This window comes from Macadamia integrifolia, chromosome 7 (genome assembly GCF_013358625.1).
Source record: "Macadamia integrifolia cultivar HAES 741 chromosome 7, SCU_Mint_v3, whole genome shotgun sequence".
Taxonomy (NCBI): domain Eukaryota; kingdom Viridiplantae; phylum Streptophyta; class Magnoliopsida; order Proteales; family Proteaceae; genus Macadamia; species Macadamia integrifolia.
Window position 1 is genome coordinate 26,594,921 of NC_056563.1, and position 20,452 is coordinate 26,615,372.

Genomic DNA, 20,452 nt, shown 5'->3' on the forward strand with positions numbered 1-20,452 from the left:
AAAAAAAAATTTTCCCAAGCTATTTCTGTATTTCAAGAAATGTTTTCACTTTTTGCCTTTTGAAACAGGTTTCTTAGAGGGAAAATTTTTATGTTTTGAAAAATAGTGGAAAGTACTTCCTAAAAGCTGCAGTAGTCATTGCTACACTCAGAAAACATTAAAAGGTGGAGACACTTCTTTAGCAAAATCAAACCTGACTAGTGACAACTATATCTTTGAGTTGTTTTGAAGATGGTAGGATTGAATGATCAATAGAGCTTATTATGAGCTCTTTAATTAAACAGTGTCATGGTTTGTTGATTGTTGGTTGCCTGTTTAATTTTCCTGTTTTATATTGCATTTGATATGTATTATCACAGACACTAACAGAATTTATGACGAATTAAATGGTTTTAAACAATTAAACTTAAATGGTATTAATCTCTCTCTCTCTCTCTCTCTCTCTCTCTCTCTCTCTCTCTCTCTCTCTCTGCACTTAAACCTGTAATAGATACAGCAGCCATCAAATTATTAACATTAATTGTTTGAATAATTTGTATTTATTGCTGGTTTTTCAAAGGAACCAGTGTTGTGTAGTTAATAACCACTATTTACTGTTTTAATTATGGAAAGAACAAAGAACTTGGCAGCATTAAGATACACATGCTTACTTGTGCAACATTGTGTAATTATATGAATTCTTGTAAGTTGATTTCATTAAAAAAAAATTAAGAAATAAAAGCAGCAATAAATTATGATGAAGAATTTATATTGATATTAGACTAGCAATTTATGACCTTTGATGAGCAAAGAATACTGGTGAATGGTTTAATTGCTAAAGTAGCCTCATTCATCACCCTTATTGGGTGAGGCATTGGCTATGTGAAGTGGTACGCTCGAGGTGATCTCAAAATTTGACTGCCTTTTAAGTGGAAACTGATTCTAAGGACCTTTGTGCTTTCATCTCAGGGAGTAATACAGCTATTTCATTTCTCCTGTAGTGGGTGGTTGAGGACATCGCTCATATTGCCTCTTATTTCTTGGAATGTAATTTCCAGATTGTGCCAAATGTAACTAATAGCAAATTCCTTAGTTAGGAAGGCCTGTTCTTTACGAATAGGATGGTTTGGCCAAATTCCACTTTATGATTAACAGAATCTTATAATTTGATAACTATGTATGATCATTTTAATAAATAGATTTGCATTTACCAAAAAAAAGTAGCCTCATTTATTCAAATGGAAAAACATTCATCTGAAAAATCAATTTTTCATTACATAATTTATTCCTTACTTGTCCTTTCATTTTTTTATACCTTATGTGAAAATATTTTGTGAATTCGTAAGAATTTGGGGAAATCATTTCTTTGAATGGATTGACCCAACTCAAATTATTTTGAAAGGCTTAGCAAACTCATGTCTCCTCTTTTTTTTTTTCTTTTTTTTGGGGAGGGAGTGGTGGGGGAGAGAGAGAGAGAGGAGGGTGTGGAGAGTGTTATGTGAATAATTAAAGAAATGAATCAATTGTCCAAAAAAAGGGGATTTGGAATCATGTAATTTATCACATATATATTCTCGACTCATTTAAACCTAAGTTCCCAAAACACACAGCAAGATATATGAAAGTACAAAAGCGTCAAAATTAAATATAATTTTAACACGACGGCAACTTCAAAAACATTTCTGTAATATATCTATATCTATCTCTCTGTGTGTGTGTGTCTAAAAGCTTGTTCAAAATTAAAAGATGCTGGCGTGCATTTGACGGCTAGGTGTGTGCCCAAGTGCTGTCAGCTCTCCGATGAGCACTGGCTGGACGCGTTGGTGTATTGGAGAGGATCCAAATCCAAACAGTGGAAGCACCCTCAATGTTCAACCCAATAACATTTCAAGTTTAGAATTGCCTAATCAAGTCTAACTTTCATTTTACTCTGTGTATACTCTTAGCCAATGAAATGGTCTATTTCATAGCATGCTCTAAAACATTTAAATTCAATGATTGAGCCTGCTCTTATTTTGAGAGTATGAATTCGAGGATTGAAATTGACAGTTCCATATCTGTGAGAAACATTTGGTTACTAAGTTCAATAACCCTATTGAGAAAATAAAAAGATATAAGTATTTTTTTTCCTGATTTTTTTTTTATAAATTTAAAATGTACTAAATAAATTAATCCAGACCTTGTTTCATATATTAATAATATTATTATTATTTTTCAAACCTCGTTTCTTGCTATTGTATTTTTCTTACTGAAATTTATCATTCTTTTTAAAATCAGAAAATTGAAGTAGATATGGATTTTTTGCACTCCAAGTCCTTCATAAATCTAATATACTATGCATGTAAAAGGAATGTGCATGGTAAATTGTTGGCTAAAAATTAAATTGAAAAAAAAAAAAAAATACATGGCAGATGGTGAAGTGCGTAGGTGTGCCAAAATCACAAGGACTCAAGAGATAATAAACAAATGGATAGTATTCGACTTCTAATCAAGAATGTGTGAGATCTTTCTAATGCCTTGAAAAAACCCAAGGACTTTAAAGGAAAAGAAAATCGTAATGGAAGAGGAAGATGATGAAAATGATATACTAAAAACAACCAAGGCAAAACAAAGTTGCCATGAATGGTAATTGAGACAATCATGACGAAACACAGGTCGTCATGAACTTTACTGAGAAAAAATAAAGCAATAACTAATATGCTAAGGGAAGATAAATATAGAGACTAAGACAAATCTACTTGAAGAGTGAAAATAAATACAAAGACTAAGACTAATCTATTTGGATAGAGAAAGAAAAAGATAAGGACTAAACTAGTCTAATTGAAAAGGGAAAGAGAAAGATAAGTGCATGGTGGTGTTGTCTTATCTGTTGGAGATGTCTTTTCTCTAACCATATTCGGTCAGCCTATTTGGTCACTCTTACTAATCAACTCTTTAACATAAGATCTTCAATTATCAGTCAGTTTGATTGGTCAGTCCGATCCGAACAACTCTTTAACACTAGATCTTTACTTATTGGTCAACCTAATCAGTCAATCTAATTGGTCAATTTGATTCATCCAATCAACTCTCGTAACACATGATCTTCATTTATCAGTTAGTATATAACGATGTTGGGTTGATCAACCCGGTACCTTTAGTATGATTAGTCAGGATTTATTCATGATATGAGGATGCTAAGAAGAAGAAAAAGAGGAGTGGGATTTTTAAAAATATATAATTCATTATATTTTTAATTAAATAAATAGACTTTTAGTGGTGGTAAATAAATTGCCGCTAAAGGGTTCTCCTACCATTCTTTGAATTAAGAAATAGCAGCTTTAAAAAGCCGTTGCTAATGTGTTCTTATAGTGACAGTAATTGAAAATCTGCTGCCAAACATGGTGTTTTAGTGGCGATGCAAATTTATTGCCCTTAAAAGTTATAGACTGAGTTTTCTTACACCCATGAATGCATCTAGAGGGATCATGAGGGGATTTTGGGAAGGTACTAAAACCCTATGGGGGTCTGTGAACCCTAGGATGGAGTGTTGAAATTCACCAAAAGGAAAATTGTGTCCAAAAGTGGCCTCTATACCTAGAAACAGGGAGGGGCAAAATGACCAGCCCACCCCCATGAGAAATAAAAATGTCATCACTATTAATGCTTCCATGTGTGCTCCCATTTGTCCTCATGCTGGTGCAAGGGCCACTCTGCCTTTTAGGTTATGTTCGGAAGCTAAAAGAAGAAAGAAAAAAATTTCAAAAAACTTTGTATTTGAGGATAGAGATAGACATAAAAAATCGGTGTGTAATCATTCTCTTTTGTCTTAATATGTCTTTCGTACCTTTTTTTTTTCTTCTTCTTTTTATCTCCTTTCTTAGGTGAAGCCCAATCACCCTCAGGAGAGAGGCGATCGCAGTTCCAGAGGCGATCAGAGACGATCAGAGGCATGAGAGAATCAGAGGATCAGAGGCGATCTTAGTTCCATAAGTTATCAGAGAAAGAAGAGGTTCAGAGAAAGAAGAGGATCAGAGGCGATCAGGTTCCAGAGGCGATCAGAGGCGATCAGAGGGCGCTGAGTTCTCAGAGGCGATCAGAGGCGATCAATCGGAGAGAGGCGATAGCAGTTCCATAAGTTCTCAAGCGATCGTGAGGATCATCGGCGGAGAGACCCGATCACCCTCAGGAGATCGGCGATGTTGTTTTAGTGTCAGATCTCAGATCTGTTTCCTTTGGTCGCCGATCTTGTTCGTTGTTCTTCATTTGGAAAACACTGGTTTCACGCTTCACCTCTCAAGGAATTGTTCATCATCCATTTACAGGAAGAAGAGGACAAAGGAGCTAAAGATCCGAGCAGATCCGAAGTTCTCACGGCGTCCGAAGGAGGCTTTCCATTGTGCAATCTTTCCAGCGACATATCTCAGGAGTTGCTATGAGAGTCTCATGTTAGGCAAGAGAGGTTGTCGGAGATCTGTCTGGGGCTTGTGATGGGTGAAGAAGATCGAGCGACCTGCCTGACAGGGGAAAGAAACGATGGCCGGCTGCTGGACAGAGGCAAACAACGATTGATAACGGACTTTTTGCGCCCTGCGTGTCCGTCCACTCCTGATGTGGTGCATGGTACTGCGGTGGAGCAAGGGGAGGAGAGGGAGGGTGAGAGAAATAATGAAGATGGACAGCCTGTGGATCGGAAAGCCCGCAAATCTTATGCTACGGTGACAAAGAAGACTCTCCCTGATGTGGAGGATCTCCCAAATCCGATTCGTGTTGGATCTCTGATGAGGGTAGTGATTCCACAGGAAGCGTATGAAGAGAAACTGGAGACTTTTTCCTTTGCGCTGATAGGCAAAGTAAACTTCAGGTTTGTATCTATGGATGATATAAGGCGCGAGGTGGTTGCGAGTTGGAGGCTAAAGGGGAACGTGAACCTTTCTCCCCTAGGGAAGGGCTTTATTCTATTTCGTTTTGAGAAGGAGGGAGATATGGCCTCAATATAGAGGAGAGGACCGATCAAAGTAGGGGGACAAATTGTTCGCTTTCAGAGATGGCGCCCAGAATTCAATATTAATGATAATTACTCTCACACTAAGCTCGTTTGGATCCGATTCCCTGAGCTTCCCATGGAGTATTGGCATGAGAGAATCCTATTGACCATAGCAAAGGTAGCAGGAAGGCCTGTCGCCCTAGACAATAAAACATTAAAAGCAACGATGGGTAATTATGCAAGAGTCCAAGTTGAGATGGAGCTCAATGGCGGTAGAGTTGAGGAGGTGCAAGTGGAACGAAGACAACCGGGAAAGGAGACGATATTCTGGTTCAATCAGCGAATCGTCTACGAAGACAATATGGTTCGATGCTTCTCGTGCAAAAAACTGGGACATCAAGCAAACCAATGTAGAGGTAAAACGGAGGGGAAAACTGCTGTTGAGCAGCCTTCTCATAAGGTCGGCGGCGGCCAGGAAGCTGGCAGGGACGACAATACTTCCCAAAAGGAAAGGTATATGCGGTCTCCTACCAGAATGGTAGATGCAGCAAATGGGAATACTTCCCAAATCTGTAATGAGCCAAACGTGGAGGGTTATCTTAAGTGCCAAGATTTAGTGGTGGACTTAAATGGTGAAGAATATCTCCCAATTGAGAATATTCCTCACAATGCTATGGCTGGGGTGGATCCGATGGGTGTTGGGAAGAGAGTGGATAATACTTTGGACGTGGATGTCCTTGGGTCGACCCGGTCTTCTAACCCGACTGAGAATGAATCGCAGGCCTCAGGTGAGGAGAGCGATCACAGGGAGGGTGATATTCAGGTCAGGGAATCTCAGACACAGAGGGAGTACTCTCAAATGGTGCGTGCTTTACGACCACGGCGCAAAATTAATTACAAACCAGGTGGTAGGGGTGGCAGAGGGGGAAAGAGTGGCAGGGGCCAAGTTTGGGAGGGGGCTGAGAATAATTTGACTGAGCTTTCTCAATCGTGCCTGGTGGACGGCCGAGTAGTTATTCATCATAAGGAAGTGGAAGAAATAGATATGACCATGCAGCGTGTTGAAGGGTCGGATAGACTTGGTAAGCACGTTTCTGAGACAGAGCAGAATGATGAGGCTGCTCACTACTCTACCTCCAAGTAACTGATCATGAAGGTTTTCTTCTGGAACATCAGAGGAATTAAGAAGGCGGCAGGCAGGAATGCCTTACGACATTTTATTAAGGATAGAGCTCCGGACATTTTATGTATAGAAGAGCCGATGATTGAGGTAAGTGCTTTTCCAAATTTATTTTTTAATAAATTGGGATTCAATAGTTCTTTCATTTACAACTGTAGAGTAGGGAAACCCTCTAATTTGTGGATTTTATGGAAGAGAAATTTGAACACCCCAGTTGTTGTCTCTGAGTCTGAGCAGCACATTTCGATTATTATTAAGTGGGAATCGAAATGGTTTCAGATTTCTTTCATTCATGCCAGCAGCTTTAGAGTAGGAAGAAGGGATCTGTGGTTGAAGCTTGTGGCTGATCTCCCCCAGCCTCTTCTCCCTTGGGCTATAATAGGGGATTTTAATGCGACTTTGTTCTCCCATGAAAAAAGGGGGCCAGGGAATTTTAGTATGGGTTCAGCTGCTGAGTTTGGTGCTATGGTGGATGCTTGTGGGATGGCTCAAGTGCCATCACCGGGGAGGAAATTCACCTGGTCTAACAATAGACGTCGTGGTAATGTTTCGGCGGTTCTGNGAAGAGAAATTTGAACACCCCAGCTGTTGTATCTGAGTCTGAGCAGCACATTTCGATTATTATTAAGTGGGAATCGAAATGGTTTCAGATTTCTTTCATTCATGCCAGCAGCTTTAGAGTAGGAAGAAGGGATCTGTGGTTGAAGCTAGTGGCTGATCTCCCCCAGCCTATTCTCCCTTGGGCTATAATTGGGGATTTTAATGCGACTTTGTTCTCCCATGAAAAAAGGGGGCCAGAAAATTTTAGTATGGGTTCAGCTGCTGAGTTTGGTGCTCTGGTGGATGCTTGTGGGATGGCCCAAGTGCCATCATCGGGGAGGAAATTCACCTGGTCTAACAATAGACGTCGTGGTAATGTTTCGGCGGTTTTGGACAGATGTTTTTGTAATGAAGAATGGATTGACTTTTTCCAGGATTGTGGCCAATGGGTCCTCCCTAGAATTGCTTCGGATCATTCTCCATTATTGTTCACCTCAATTTCATCTCAACGGCCCGTTAATTGCCCCTTTAGGTTCCATAAGTTCTGGATGGAACATGGAGATTTTGAGCAGGTAGTTGCCACATCATGGGAAGAGTGGGTCTCAGGGAATCCGATATTTGTTCTCATGCTGAAACTCAAAAGGCTGAAGGGTGTGCTCCGTAATTGGGGGAGAGAGGCTTTCCCGAATTTCAATAAAGCCCTTGAGGAAGCCAAGGATAAGCTAGCACAGGTGCAACAGACTATTGAAATAAATGGCATGGATGATCATTTGTTTGGGTTAGAAGCGGATGCGAAGACCTCTCTAATAAAAGCAATGGAAAACCATGAAAAACTTTGGGCCGAAAAAGCCAAAGTTAGATGGATGAAGCAAGGGGATCGCAATTCTAGGTTTTTTCATTTTTCTGTTAAAATGAGAAGACTCAGAAACTCTATAAGAAGCCTCAAAACTCCTGATGGGACCTTGGTGGAAGGTAACGACCAGATAGGGAATTATACAGTGCAGTCATATGAGCAATTTTACAAAGCTGTGCCTTTAGTGGAGCATGAGGAGCTTCTTGAATCTATACCTATGGTTCTTCATCAAGGTGATCACTATGTGCTTGATGTCTTACCAGGGAATGAAGAAATCAAAAGAGCTGTTTGGGACCTGGACCCAGATAGCTCTCCTGGTCCGGATGGATTTTCTGGAGCTTTCTTTAGAAGATGCTGGAATATTGTCGAGTTAGAGGTGTGCAATGCAGTTAAGTATTTCTTTAGTACTAGTCAATTGCCCAATGGTGTGAACAACAATTTTTTGCTACTTATTCCTAAGGAGGAGGGAGCATCTACTATCGATAAATTCCGGCCACTGTGTATGGGGAATTTTTATTGTAAAATTCTTTCCAAAATAATGGCAATGAGGCTTGCTAATTTGCTCCCTAGGATGATATCTGAAGAGCAGGGGGCATTTCAAAAAGGAAAGTTAATCCATGACAACATCAGTGTGGCCTCAGAACTGGCTAATATGATGTTTGCTTCTATGAGAGGGGGAGGTCTGGGATTAAAAATTGACATCAAGAAAGCATATGATACTCTTTCGTGGTCATTTATGTTTCAGGTGCTGAGGCGCTTTGGATTCACAGAGAAGTGGATAACATGGCTGAACCAAATTTTGATATCCTCTAAGATATCGATTTTGATTAATGGAGGTCCACAGGGATATTTCGGTGTGGAAAGAGGGCTGAGGCAAGGGGACCCAATATCTCCCATGCTTTTTATTATTGCGGAGGAAGTGCTATCGCGAGGTTTAAAGCATCTGATCGACATTAATCAACTGAAGCCAATTCATGGGCCTCGCGGTGTCAAAACTCCTGCCCACATTCTATTTGCAGATGACATATTCATCTTCTCCAATGCTTCTATGAGGTATGTGAGGACTCTTAAAGAATTTCTTCTAAAGTACCAAGAGTATTCTGGGCAGAGCATCAGCTTAGAAAAAAGTAAACTTTTTTTGGGAAAAATATCACCTTCCAGGAAGCATCAAATATCTGAAACTTTAGGCATTCCCATGTGTACCTTCCCTACAAGGTATCTAGGTGTGGAAATCTTCAAGGGAAGGATTAAAAAAGATACTTTGTTGCCGATTATGGACAAGGTTAAGGGGAGACTGGCGGGTTGGAAAGGGAAATTGTTGTCAATGGCAGGTAGGGTGGAATTGGTTAAATCGGTGCTTTCGGGGATGCCGACTCATAGTTTCTCTGTTTATTGGTGGCCTGTATCTCTTGTGGCGATGATGGAGAAATGGATGCGAAATTTTATTTGGACAGGTGATGTAGATACGGTTAAGGCTGTCACAGTGAAGTGGGACTCTATGTGTAAGCCCAAGGATGAGGGAGGGCTGGGCCTTAGGAGACTGCGAGATTCCAATAAAGCAATGCTGTGCAAATTGATTTGGAGGATCAAAACGGAGAAGACAGCAACGTTAACCTTTCTCAGAGCTCGATTCCTAAAGAAGGATGGAAGATCCTTCAAAAATTGCAACACCTCCACTATTATTGTAGGTCTCAGGAAAATGTGGTCCTTTGTGGATGACAAGGAGCGCTGGATCATAGGGAACGGTCAGCTTGCAAATTTCTGGAAGGATAAATGGTGGGGTCCAAAATCAATTATGGAACTTCTTTCGCTGGATAGTGACCATACTCTATCTACGTCAGCAAAGGTGGGGGAGTTTATCATAAATGGAGAATGGCGTCTACCTGAGGTAGTATCTCCTATGCTTAATGAAATTTTTGGACAGATTAAAAAGATTGACATTCCGAGTTTGCAGATGGAGGATTTCAGAGTGTGGTCGCTAGTTCCTTCAGGGTATTTCTCCTCAAGGTCGGCTTGGGAGGCTGTTAGAGTGAAATCCTTGAAGGTGAACTGGTCTTCTTTGATTTGGCAGAAGAATCTTCCTCCAAGATACTCCATTCTTGGATGGAGAGTGGTGCATGGTAGAATCCCAACGGACGACCTGGTTTGCCAAAAAGGTGTTCATCTCCCATCCAGATGCAACCTGTGTGGAAAGGCTGAAGAAAGTATGGTTCATATTTTTTTACACTGTTCATTCTCCATATCAATATGGAAGAGTTTTTTAAGATTTTTTTGGAGTGGCGTGGGTAAATCATCCAAGCATTCAATCATTGTTCCAGTGGTGGAAGAGGAAATCTCAAGTGATTCAGCTAAAGAAGCCATGGAAGTTGGCCTTGATCATCACTATCAACCATATCTGGTGGGAAAGAAATAAAAGAAGGCAGGAAAATAAAGAAAGGGCAGGGCGGTATATCTTTCAAAGTATAAGGAAAGAGGTTCAGCTTTGCTGTGACGGATCAAGTGAAGAAGTTCGTTCGATTTCAGACTTGATGACCTGCAGGAAGATAGGTTTAAGTATTAGAAATCCAACTTCCCCTTCACCTCTTGAGGTTCACTGGTGTAAGCCTTCCAGGGCGTGGATGAAGATCAATGTGGATGGAAGTTCGCTTGGTAACCCAGGTAATGCAGGTGCTGGTGGTGTCTTACGGGATGATAAAGGCAAGGTAATCGACTCTTTTAGCATTTTTCTGGGAGTCAAACAAATATATGAAGCTGAATTTGAGGCAGTCTTGGAGGGTATTCTGCTAGCTAGACACTATCATGCTAGGGGTGTTTGGATTGAGTCAGACTCAGCGTCCGTGGTCTCAGCAGTTCAGAGAAGGGAGATTCCATGGTTTGCCCTGCAGAAATGGAGATTTGTTATTTCCTTTTTGGAGTTGGTGCAATGGAAGATCACTCACTGTTTTCGTGAAGCTAATGTAGTCGCTGATTTTCTGGCTAGGAAAGCATCTAAATCTTGTAATTCAGAATTCTCGGTGGAGTTCCCGAGACATGTAGTTGATGAGTTAGCTTCTGATGCGTTGGACAGGCACCGTTTTCGATTTGGCTAAGCCTTTGCTTGTTTCCCCTGCTGATGGCCATGCCGAAGGTGGAGGTTGCAAGTGGGTTTAGTGGGATTGGCCTGTCCTTTTGTATTTCTCTTTGTTTTGCTCTGTTCTCTTTTAATTTAATGACCTTTTACCAAAAAAAAAGTGCATAATAGAGGAAGGGTTAGGCCTATTCTTAAGAAAGGCACATAGATTCCTATCTATCTAAATGAAATAAAAGTAATAGTAGAAATAGATACGATATAAATCTTATAAAGTTTAGACAGCACAGGGTCTAAAATGATGCTTTCGAAAATTTGAAACCAAGATGAAACTTGAAGAAACTCAATTCTCAAATCAAATGGCTTTCCAAAAGTCCTCATGAGGAGAATTATGTAAAAGGAGTTCTAAGATTGTTCTTGCAACATCAAGAGGGAAGAGAGAAGGAATCAAATTTCTATTTTAACAACAACAAACTAAGCCTTATCCCTACTTAATGAGGTCCGCTACATGGATCCAAACATTAATAATGGGACATGTTAAATGAAAGATGAAAAATGCTATATGAAAAGTGAGAGATGAAAGATGAAAGTAGACAAGTAAGAGGAAAGAGGACACAACCTAGCAAGACAGGAGAATCTCAGTTACATAGGGCCAGCCACATAGATCCTTGCTTTCCAATAGGCTCTATCTAGGGTCATACTTGGTATGAGGCCTAAACCACGTAAGTCATTCCTCAACTTCTCCTATGGTCATTTTAGGCTTGCCCCTAGTTCTTGTAGCCCCCTCAATCTGAATCATATCACTCCTCCTTACTAAGGCATCACTAGGCCTTCGTTGACATGAACATACCACCTCAAATAGCTTTCCTGGAGCTTGTCATTAATTGGGGCAACTCCCAAATCCGTTGTAATATGATCATTTCTTAATTTATCATTCCTAATTTTCATGCACATCCATCTGAACATCCTCATCTTTGTCACACACATCTTCTTTATATGACACTTCTTAACTGCCCAACATTCTGCTCCATACATCATGGTCGGATGCATAATAGTCCTATTGAATTTTCCTTAAGCTTTAAAGAGATACGTTCACTACAATAAAATACACTTGTAGCTACGGATATTTAACTGCAGTTTAAAAATCTGCAGCTATAAATGTCCCATAACTCCTGTGTATAACAATATGGGATACCTATTGTTGTGGCATTTTAAAACCGCAGTAACAGAGGAGCCTCTAACTGCGAAAACAAAATCCCAGCATAAATTGCAATAATATGGGATACTTGTTATTGCAGAATTTAAAATCATAGTAACAGAAACCTTGTTACACTCGTGCCCTAACTTGGTCTAATTTGAAATTCTGTGATAGATCTCGGACCGGAGATAAAGATCACCAATAGATTTTGGCTAGCAGGATTTATGTAATTTTCTTTTTGTTGTCTTGTTACCTCTGCTGATGGCCATGCCGAAGGTGGAATAGCGAGACAATAGTTTTTGATTCTTCCCATATATTTTTCTAATAGTATTCATTTGTTGACCTTGAGCAAAAAAAGATATTTCATGTGATAGGATTATAACCCTTCTTGGTCTAGTTCTTTAAGAAGGCATATTTTAGTCTCTAATCATTTGATCACCGTCCATGAAGATGTGATCGTACTCTATCCCAGGTTTGGGTCGTGACACAATGGGTGCAAAAATATTGTGTTGCCACAAGCCAAAGATGCTCATGCGCCCTCTCATTGATCGTGCGCTGATGTCTACCTACGCCATCAGGTAACATCCAATGGACAAATGAACTGAATCCAGATGTTGAATTTGATAAAATGGATTCAAATGAGGATATTATCATGCACACTTAAAATTCGATCTATTTACATCTCTACACACAAGCAAAAACAATTGAAAGTTTTTTATGCACGAAGACCAACTGTGCCCTTGGGAGGTCTTCATTTTTCCAATTGATACTGTCAAGAGTTTGGCCTACCTTGCCATGAAAAGGAAAACTCAAGGGTAAGTAAAGCATCGAATTTTATGGTTTTAATTGCAAGGCAAGTCTAGCATAGTGCATCAATCACCAAAAAAATAAAAATGCCATTTGGATCCTATATAGAATTTGGATTCCATCTCCTTTAAATTAGTCTCCTTTGTTGCACTTTGGAATAAAATTAGTTTCTTTTGTTCCAATTTAGAATAAAATTAGTTTCCTTGGTTGCACTTTTATTTCTTTATGAAATTTGAAGACTCTCTCATCCTTCTCCCTTATGCTCTTTCCTATCCTAATAGTTTCACAGCAAATCAGCCAGTGATTCTAACTCAAAAAGTACATGATTTCCTGAAGAGTACCTTCTTCAAACCATCCCTCTAAACAGTGGTGTCAAACAAGTGTAAAGCCTTCATGCACTTTTAATTATGCCAATCCAAAGTCTAAATTAATCGAATGGAACAAAACAAAGACTAAACACTAAGGTAGCTTTTTACTGTTCAGGAAGGTATACAAGGTATTGTAATTTTCTAAGAATTTGTTCCGACCTGTGTTTTATATTGCCATGCTTTTGTGTTTCTTGTTACAGTCCCACATGGACATTGTGTTTCTTTTAACCTAATAGGAATATTGTTATTACATGAATACAACACACAAAGCAAGTTTTATATACGATATGTGAAACAACTGCTTGCCAATATATATATATATATATATGTGAAACAAGAACCCTAACTTTTAAAAAATAATTTACAATTCCCCACCCCCACCCCCATTCCCTGCTCTATCCTCTGTCCCCACCCTCCCTCTTCCCTACCCCTGCCTCTCCCAACTCCACTTGCACTTGCTCTCCTCCACCCCCCCTTTTCTTCCCCATCCCAGCCCCCACCCCTGATCTTCCTCTGAATCTGATCAATGCCAAAATTTCAGTGAGGTTTGAAAGATCTTCTTTCCAATTTTTTTTTGGTTATTCACAACTTTAGTAGAAAAATCAGTTACTTTTTGATCTTTTGCCTTTTTGGTATCCATAATTTGTTCTTCAGTTGGAATAATTAAATTGGCAGACATTATAATTATATATTTGAAATTAAATCCATTGTCTCTTTAATCGAAGGTTTAGGGTTTCTCTGTTGCAAAAGCAGAGGAGAAATATTCCCTTGCAAGCCCCGACGATTAACCTTCATTAACAATGACAACACTGTACCACCCTAATGATAGCTATGATTATCCAAGAACAAACGACTTGAGTTGCTGTAGCAATAGTGACTCTGGATTTTCCGATCTCCCTCGTCTCGCTGGAAGATTTCAATTCATCGTTTTCTAACATTGTTTTTGTTTAAAGGAAAATTCAATGGGAAAATAGTTTGATTTCTATCACTTGCTCTTCTTACTTCATTATAGTGGTCAATTTTCTTATTGTTCGACATTTTGTCAAAAATATGTATGCTTTATGGTGTTGCTTAGAGTTTTCTCAATGTGGATTTACAGAAATGCAGCTTAGGGTTTGTGTTTCATGATTTTTTTGTGCAATACTCATGCGTTAGTTGGTTGATGAGCACATTTATGTGTGAAATCTAGGGTAGTAAAACATGCATTTTACATATTTAGAATGGAGCTACCTTGGGTTTTACTCTCTTTTTGCAGGTTTTATATTTTCAAGGCCTTAAGGACTATCGGGCGCTATATCTTCAATTTTACACGTAAAGAGGTCCTATTTCTTTTCATGGTTACGAAGAGGACGAAATTCTGAGCAAGATGGACGTGTTCAATTAAAAGTACACATTCGTTTGGTCACCCGTACAAATGATTATTCTTTTTGGGCCAGAAAAAGAATAATGGATCAGAACTGAACTGAGATGCAGAACCAGCCCATTTGCAGTTGTCCCAGATGTACAAGGAATATTTCAAATGCCAACAAAGATCGATGGACCACATCCTTAAGTGATAAAAGATTTGTTTTTGGTAACAACAACTACCTAGCGTAGTTGGTGAGCTATGGTGTACAAAATTCCCTTGCTCACCAAGAGGTCTCAAGTTCGAATCTCATGGTTGTTTTTTTTTAGAGAATTTTGTTGAAGATTTCCTGCTTTTCACTCACTTAAAGCACTAAGGGCATGGAGGGGATTTTCACATCAAATTAGAAGCAAGGAAAAGCGTGGAAGCAAGAAGAGAAGAAAAAAAAAAAAAGGAAAAAAAGGGGAGAAATAAAGATTGTCCAAATCTTCTCTCTCCTCCACATCATCACCCACCAAAAGATTGTCCAAATCACATAAAGCAAGAAGAAAGAAAATCGTCCCTAGGAGAGAGAAAAAGAAGAAAAATAAATTAGAAAAAAAAAGGAAAGAAAATAAGAAAAAAAATTATAGGAAATTTATTTCTCTCTTCTCTCTCCTCCACCTTAGCACTTTTGGTCTCAAAAGATCTCACAATCAATTGTGGGTTTCTTTCTTTTAGGAAAGAGAAATTTGTTACCCTACCTCACCATTCCCTATAAATACAATTCATGTAAGAGGAGGGGAGACAATTCATTCTTCTTATAGTTTTTTTTTAGTTGCTCTCTCTTTCTCTTACTCTCTCTTTAGTTTTAGTTCTTCTTTATCTTTTCTTTAATCACTTTTGTAATAGTTTTTTTTTATTTCAATTAATGCAAGTACTCTTTTATTTTTATTCAGCCTTTTTTGTTTATGATTTATGCAATTGAGTTGTAATTTTTTAAGTTATAGTTCTAGGCTTAGATCTAGGTGACAAGATCACGAGCCGTGGAGCAATTGTTTTTCAAGTTCAAGCATTGATTCAAGTAAGTAGGCTCCTTTAGTAGTCTTTTTTCCCCCCTCTCATTCCCTCTTCTGACTACCTTTTCTTTCTTAATTTAGGATTTTTATTTTCAGTCGTTACATTATTGCTATCCCTTTCTCCCAAGGTTCATGGCTAGTGTATGTGTTGGCTTTGCCCCTCCTAGCCATAGAGCCATCAATTTATTGCTTTTATTTTAATTGTCTCCTTTTCCGTAAAACCAAGTAGAGAAACCCTTGTAAGAGTGACTCTCTGGTCAAGTAGGGAAGCTCATATTATGATGCATCCCTCGGGCTAAGTAGAGAAACCTACTTGTGAGTCTCTCTCTAGCTTTATCCGCTTTCTTTTACTTTATTTTTATTTCAGCATTTTTTTTCTTTATTTCTTTATTTATTTTTTAATTGCGTGGGTTGTTTATTTTCAGTTATTTATTTATTTAATTTTAATTGCGTGGCTTGCGTCTTTAAATTCTTAGATGACGAATGGTTAGGACGTTATTTTAGATAGTTTAGGACGGTAATTAGAATTAGATCACAACCATTAATCAGTTCACTTTCGCATTATTAAAAGAAATAAAAAATAAAGTGGCTGCTCTCCCTGTGTTCGACCCGTAGCTACCCTGATCCGTACGCTTGCGGTTACATTTTAAATCTCAAACATTGGTTAATGGTTGTGGTGATTTTTTTCAAATTTGAAATCCAATCTTCTTGTCACAGCAAAAGTTGAATCAAAGTGCACGCTTATTGATATATTTTGTAAGTGGACCCCTGTTGGTGTTCATCTGATCCACTAAAATTGAGCAAATTATGGGGCTTTGTCCTATTGATTTGCTCATTTAGTAGTAATGTTATGAGATAGCCAATTTCTTCTTTAACAGAAAAAAAAAAGACTTTTTATATTTTGCTAAAGGATCATTTGAATTAAGAAAGAGAAAAAAGAAAAAAAAATCAATTACAAGACATACTAATAAAAAACTAGAAAGCATCTCCACCTACTGCCTGAAAAGCATCTCCACCTACGGCAATACCATCAGAAGAGGGAGCTCATTAGCAAGGAAAAAGAAACATACAATACCTAGAAACAAATCTGAATATAGGTCTTTGATTAGGCTGAACAGAAAAAAGGACTGAGCTACTGCATTGTTTTCTGAATTGGCCTCTTTGCCCCAAGAAAGGAAGACTGGAGATGGTGCTTGCTGAAACTCATTTTAGTGGAGAACAAGGTCACGTAACTCTACAAGATAATTTGAAAATTAGGGGTAGTATAAGATAATTTTTCAATTTTTTTTTCTAAGCTTTTAGGCACTTAAGATTCTCAAAAGAATCCTTTTCAAGAGCTCCTTCTCAGCTCTGGTCAAAGAAATAACATTAAAAAACGAAAAGAAAAAAAAAGGAACTTCTCTCCCATTACGACCACGGAGAACTCTTCTTCTCATGGTAAATATGCATATATAGATACCCAATAATTATTTATGAAATAATTTCTTAAGACAAAATCACAATGAATAGAAAGAAATGATTTTGTGGGCAAGATAAAAATATTTGTGAAGAGCTAAGATGATGGTTGTTTCTCCAACCTGAGTTTTCAAGGGGCTGGATTGTATTTCATGACTGCTATTATTTTTCTTGTTTTCCTGTTTAAGAGAGAGAGAGACACTTGCCCTTTTGCACTCTTTTTTGCCTTCCCACTCTTTTCCACTCTTCATGTAAAATTTCAGCCAGCAAGAATTTAAAATATTTGGATGCTACTTGGGTCAAAGAAGTGGAATAATTCACTTCCCCTTAAGGTTCACAAATAACCACCCTATTCTCTGGAAAAAAAAAAAAACCCTCTTAAGGTTTTTGTATTTTCCAAAATACCCTTTTGTGAGCAGGGTTGCAGCTACTTGGTTGCAACTCGGGCAACAGTCAAATTTCGTTGGCAAGATTTGTAACTAAAGTAACATCTTTTTGGTTGGGTACCCCAATCCCACATGCCCGCGTCAAATATCAATTAAGGAGTTCACTATATAACAAAACAATCCTATTAATTTACCCCTTTTTTTTAATTTTTAATAAACAAAAAATGTCAAATTGTCATCATGTTGGTAAAAAATGAATTCCAATCATGCACAGTCATTTTGCCACATGACAGATTAAATGAGACAGTAATTTTATGGATAAGTAGATCCCAGGGTCAAAGTGCTCACATGTAAAGTTCCAACTTGAGCAAAATTGACTCCACGATCAAATAGGCTATTAAAAATAGTTCAGAAGTACAATGAGGATTTATGGGATTTTGAGTTTAGGCGTGCATGGACATACAAATGATTCAATTCTAGTTTGAGATGTGTCGCATGATCCACCCAAACTATTTCTTAAGGTATTCAATGGTCGGATTTATCACACAATTTCCACATGGTAGAATTAGTTGTCATGGTTGCAATTAATGCATTGGTTGACAAAAAGTTTTCCCCCAAAAGAAAAAGAATCATTATTTTTACTCTTTTAACTAGAACCGTTTTTCCTTAAAATCAGCAATTTTATAAAAATAACGGAAATTTACATCCACCTCCCCTTGCGTTTGCCTTTATTACGTTCTCCCCCTCGAGTTTCGTTTATTACATTTAAACATGCCAAACCTAACACTGAGACTGATGCTAGTTTTGAAAATGAAAAGACCTAATTGCTCCTAATCATATGAACCCCAACTTAAAATTACTATAACACCCCTCTTAATTTTATAAAACAAAACCCTAAATATCCCACCCAACCGAAAGAGAAAGGAGCTTAACTTATCAGGTGAAGGTGGCTGCATATTCCCACTAAGGTGGAGGAGGCTGCATATTTTGACGAAGTGAAGGGAACGGGAACTTTCTGGCAAAGGTGAGTTATTGTAGGAGCTATACTTGTCAAATTTTTTTTTTTTTGAGGGATTAGGACATAAATCATAAGCAACCTTCGTTTATGAGAATTTAGGGTACCAGAAGTTTGTACAGCAATACTTCCTGTGTAAAATTCAGACTTGCTGCGGATATTGGAGGTTATATCCCTATATTTAATATAAGGGAAACAAGATCCAAATACTTAGCAATACTTCCATTCCTGAAATTTAAACTCTTGTGTTGTATAAGTCCTTTATATTTTCTCTCAATTATGATCAACATTATTCTATAAATGTTGGATACTGTTCAAGCATAAAGATTTACTGTACAGACCACTTACTTTACTGAATTGTAGATTCAAAAAGTTGTGGATGTTAATCGGGTTAGTACAATGGGGAATCTCAAAATTCCAAAGAGCAGGAGGTAGTCGAAGGTAACGGTTTCAGCAGAAGTGTAAAAAAAAAAAAAAAGAGAGAACCCATTCCAAATGTGAGGGAATTAAGGTGCATCCCACTCTTCTGCATGTGTACATAATGCCGAATTGTAGAACGGTATGACCCAATGGAGAAGCTCTCTTTCGAACAGTTATAAAGAATCACGAGATAGAAGGAACAATGCTGGATTTTAAGTAGCAATTTTGGATCAACTTTGGAAACCGCAGAGAGAGCTTGATCCTTTTCTCTCTCTCACAGTGGGGGTCAATGAAGCCATACAAGGCTGAGGTGACCCACTGAATCATCCTTCTAGCTCTCTTGTGTTCTTTTGGTTTGAGACTTTGAGATACTTTAATCTCACTTCTCTTCTCCTCTAGTTGTTCATCATCTTCTCTTTCTCTTCCTTCGAATACTGTGATGGCAGTGGGAGTTGATTGTTTCTTGAGCATGGTTAATATTAGTGACATTCTTGTGAAGTTGGTACTACTAGTGTATAGGGTTGGTTGAACTCCATTGATAAAGAAATGCATGTGGAAATGATATTCCTTTTTTTCTTTCTCACCCTCACTAGTGCCCAAATATGGCACTGCATGGTTTGACATTATGCTTGTAAGCTATGGAATTAGTATTGAGGTAAAAATTGTGCTTGCTAGTTGGTAATAGTGGTCCTTTAAACTCTGGAATATGCCTTCTGATGTGTGCGTAAGTAAACTCACTACTTTGTTTTGCAGATTCTTGCGTTGCCTCAACTCTTCTAGATGTTATCAATGCTTCTGTAATTCTAGGAGCAGCTTCATACTCAAATGACCCTTCTTATTCATACTGTAACTCTTTTATTTTTCATGTACATTTTACAGATACACAATGTCATCATCAAATGTGAATGACAGCAACCAAGGTTCAATACTAAAGTATTTGAATATTGTATGCTATTGCCAAAAAAGGGGACTGGTTGGAATATCAGAGAATGTTGATAGCAAGAACAAGTTGTACTATTGCTGCCTCAATGCACCTCATGGATATAGATTCTTTTCTTGGTGTGACCTTGTAGAAGAACCAAGAGTATTGCCTCTTACCAAAGACAATATCAACACAATCAATCCCTAGGCAATTATTGGTGGGATAAGCCAAAAAGACCAACAAATGAAGAAAGAGATTCGTGCTCTGAAGAAAAGAAGGAGGTGATTGGAGAAGCCTGTTGGAACACTGCGAATTGTAATAGTTGTGCTTGTGTTAATCATTATTATCCTGTTTAGGAGAAAATGAGGAGTTAGAAAGATGATATATAAGTTGTGACAAGTTGTATTGATTAACTTTTCATATTATTACAATGATTTTATTATGTTAAACCTTGTGTGTTTATAATTGACTATTCGATTATTTTAATCAAATAGACACAATTTTCCTTCAACATAGGGCAATATGATAGGCCTAAAACACCTAGAATTATTTTGAAACAGACAGCATTTTGTTTCAATATGAGACCTTATCATAAACCAGTTATGATGACTGCTTCAAAGAAGCAAATGTCATTGCTGATTATCTTGCTAAAGTAGCAGCCAAATTAGGTCTTTCTGAAACTTCTCCAAATCTTCCCAACTCACATTAAAGAAGAGGTGGTGAAGGATGCTTTAGCTAAATTGCGAAAAGAAAATCTGATACGATGTTAGGAGAGAGAGAGAGTCTAGAGATATGGCAAGAAAAGGGTCGGTTGTTGTGGAGGATGAGGATGGGGGTGCAAGGGAGTCTCTGGATCGCTGTCCCGGAGCTCCTCCACCTGATATCAAGCAAGA

General features: G+C 38.3%; 1 long non-coding RNA gene across 1 annotated transcript; it reads left to right on the plus strand.

Annotated features, from left to right (window-relative positions):
• Positions 1-18,124: 18,124 nt before the first annotated feature.
• Positions 18,125-20,008, plus strand: LOC122083522. The gene is made up of 2 exons (XR_006141669.1): positions 18,125-18,226; positions 19,517-20,008. It is a non-coding gene; the product is annotated as an uncharacterized LOC122083522 (long non-coding RNA).
• The last annotated feature ends 444 nt before the right edge of the window (positions 20,009-20,452 follow it).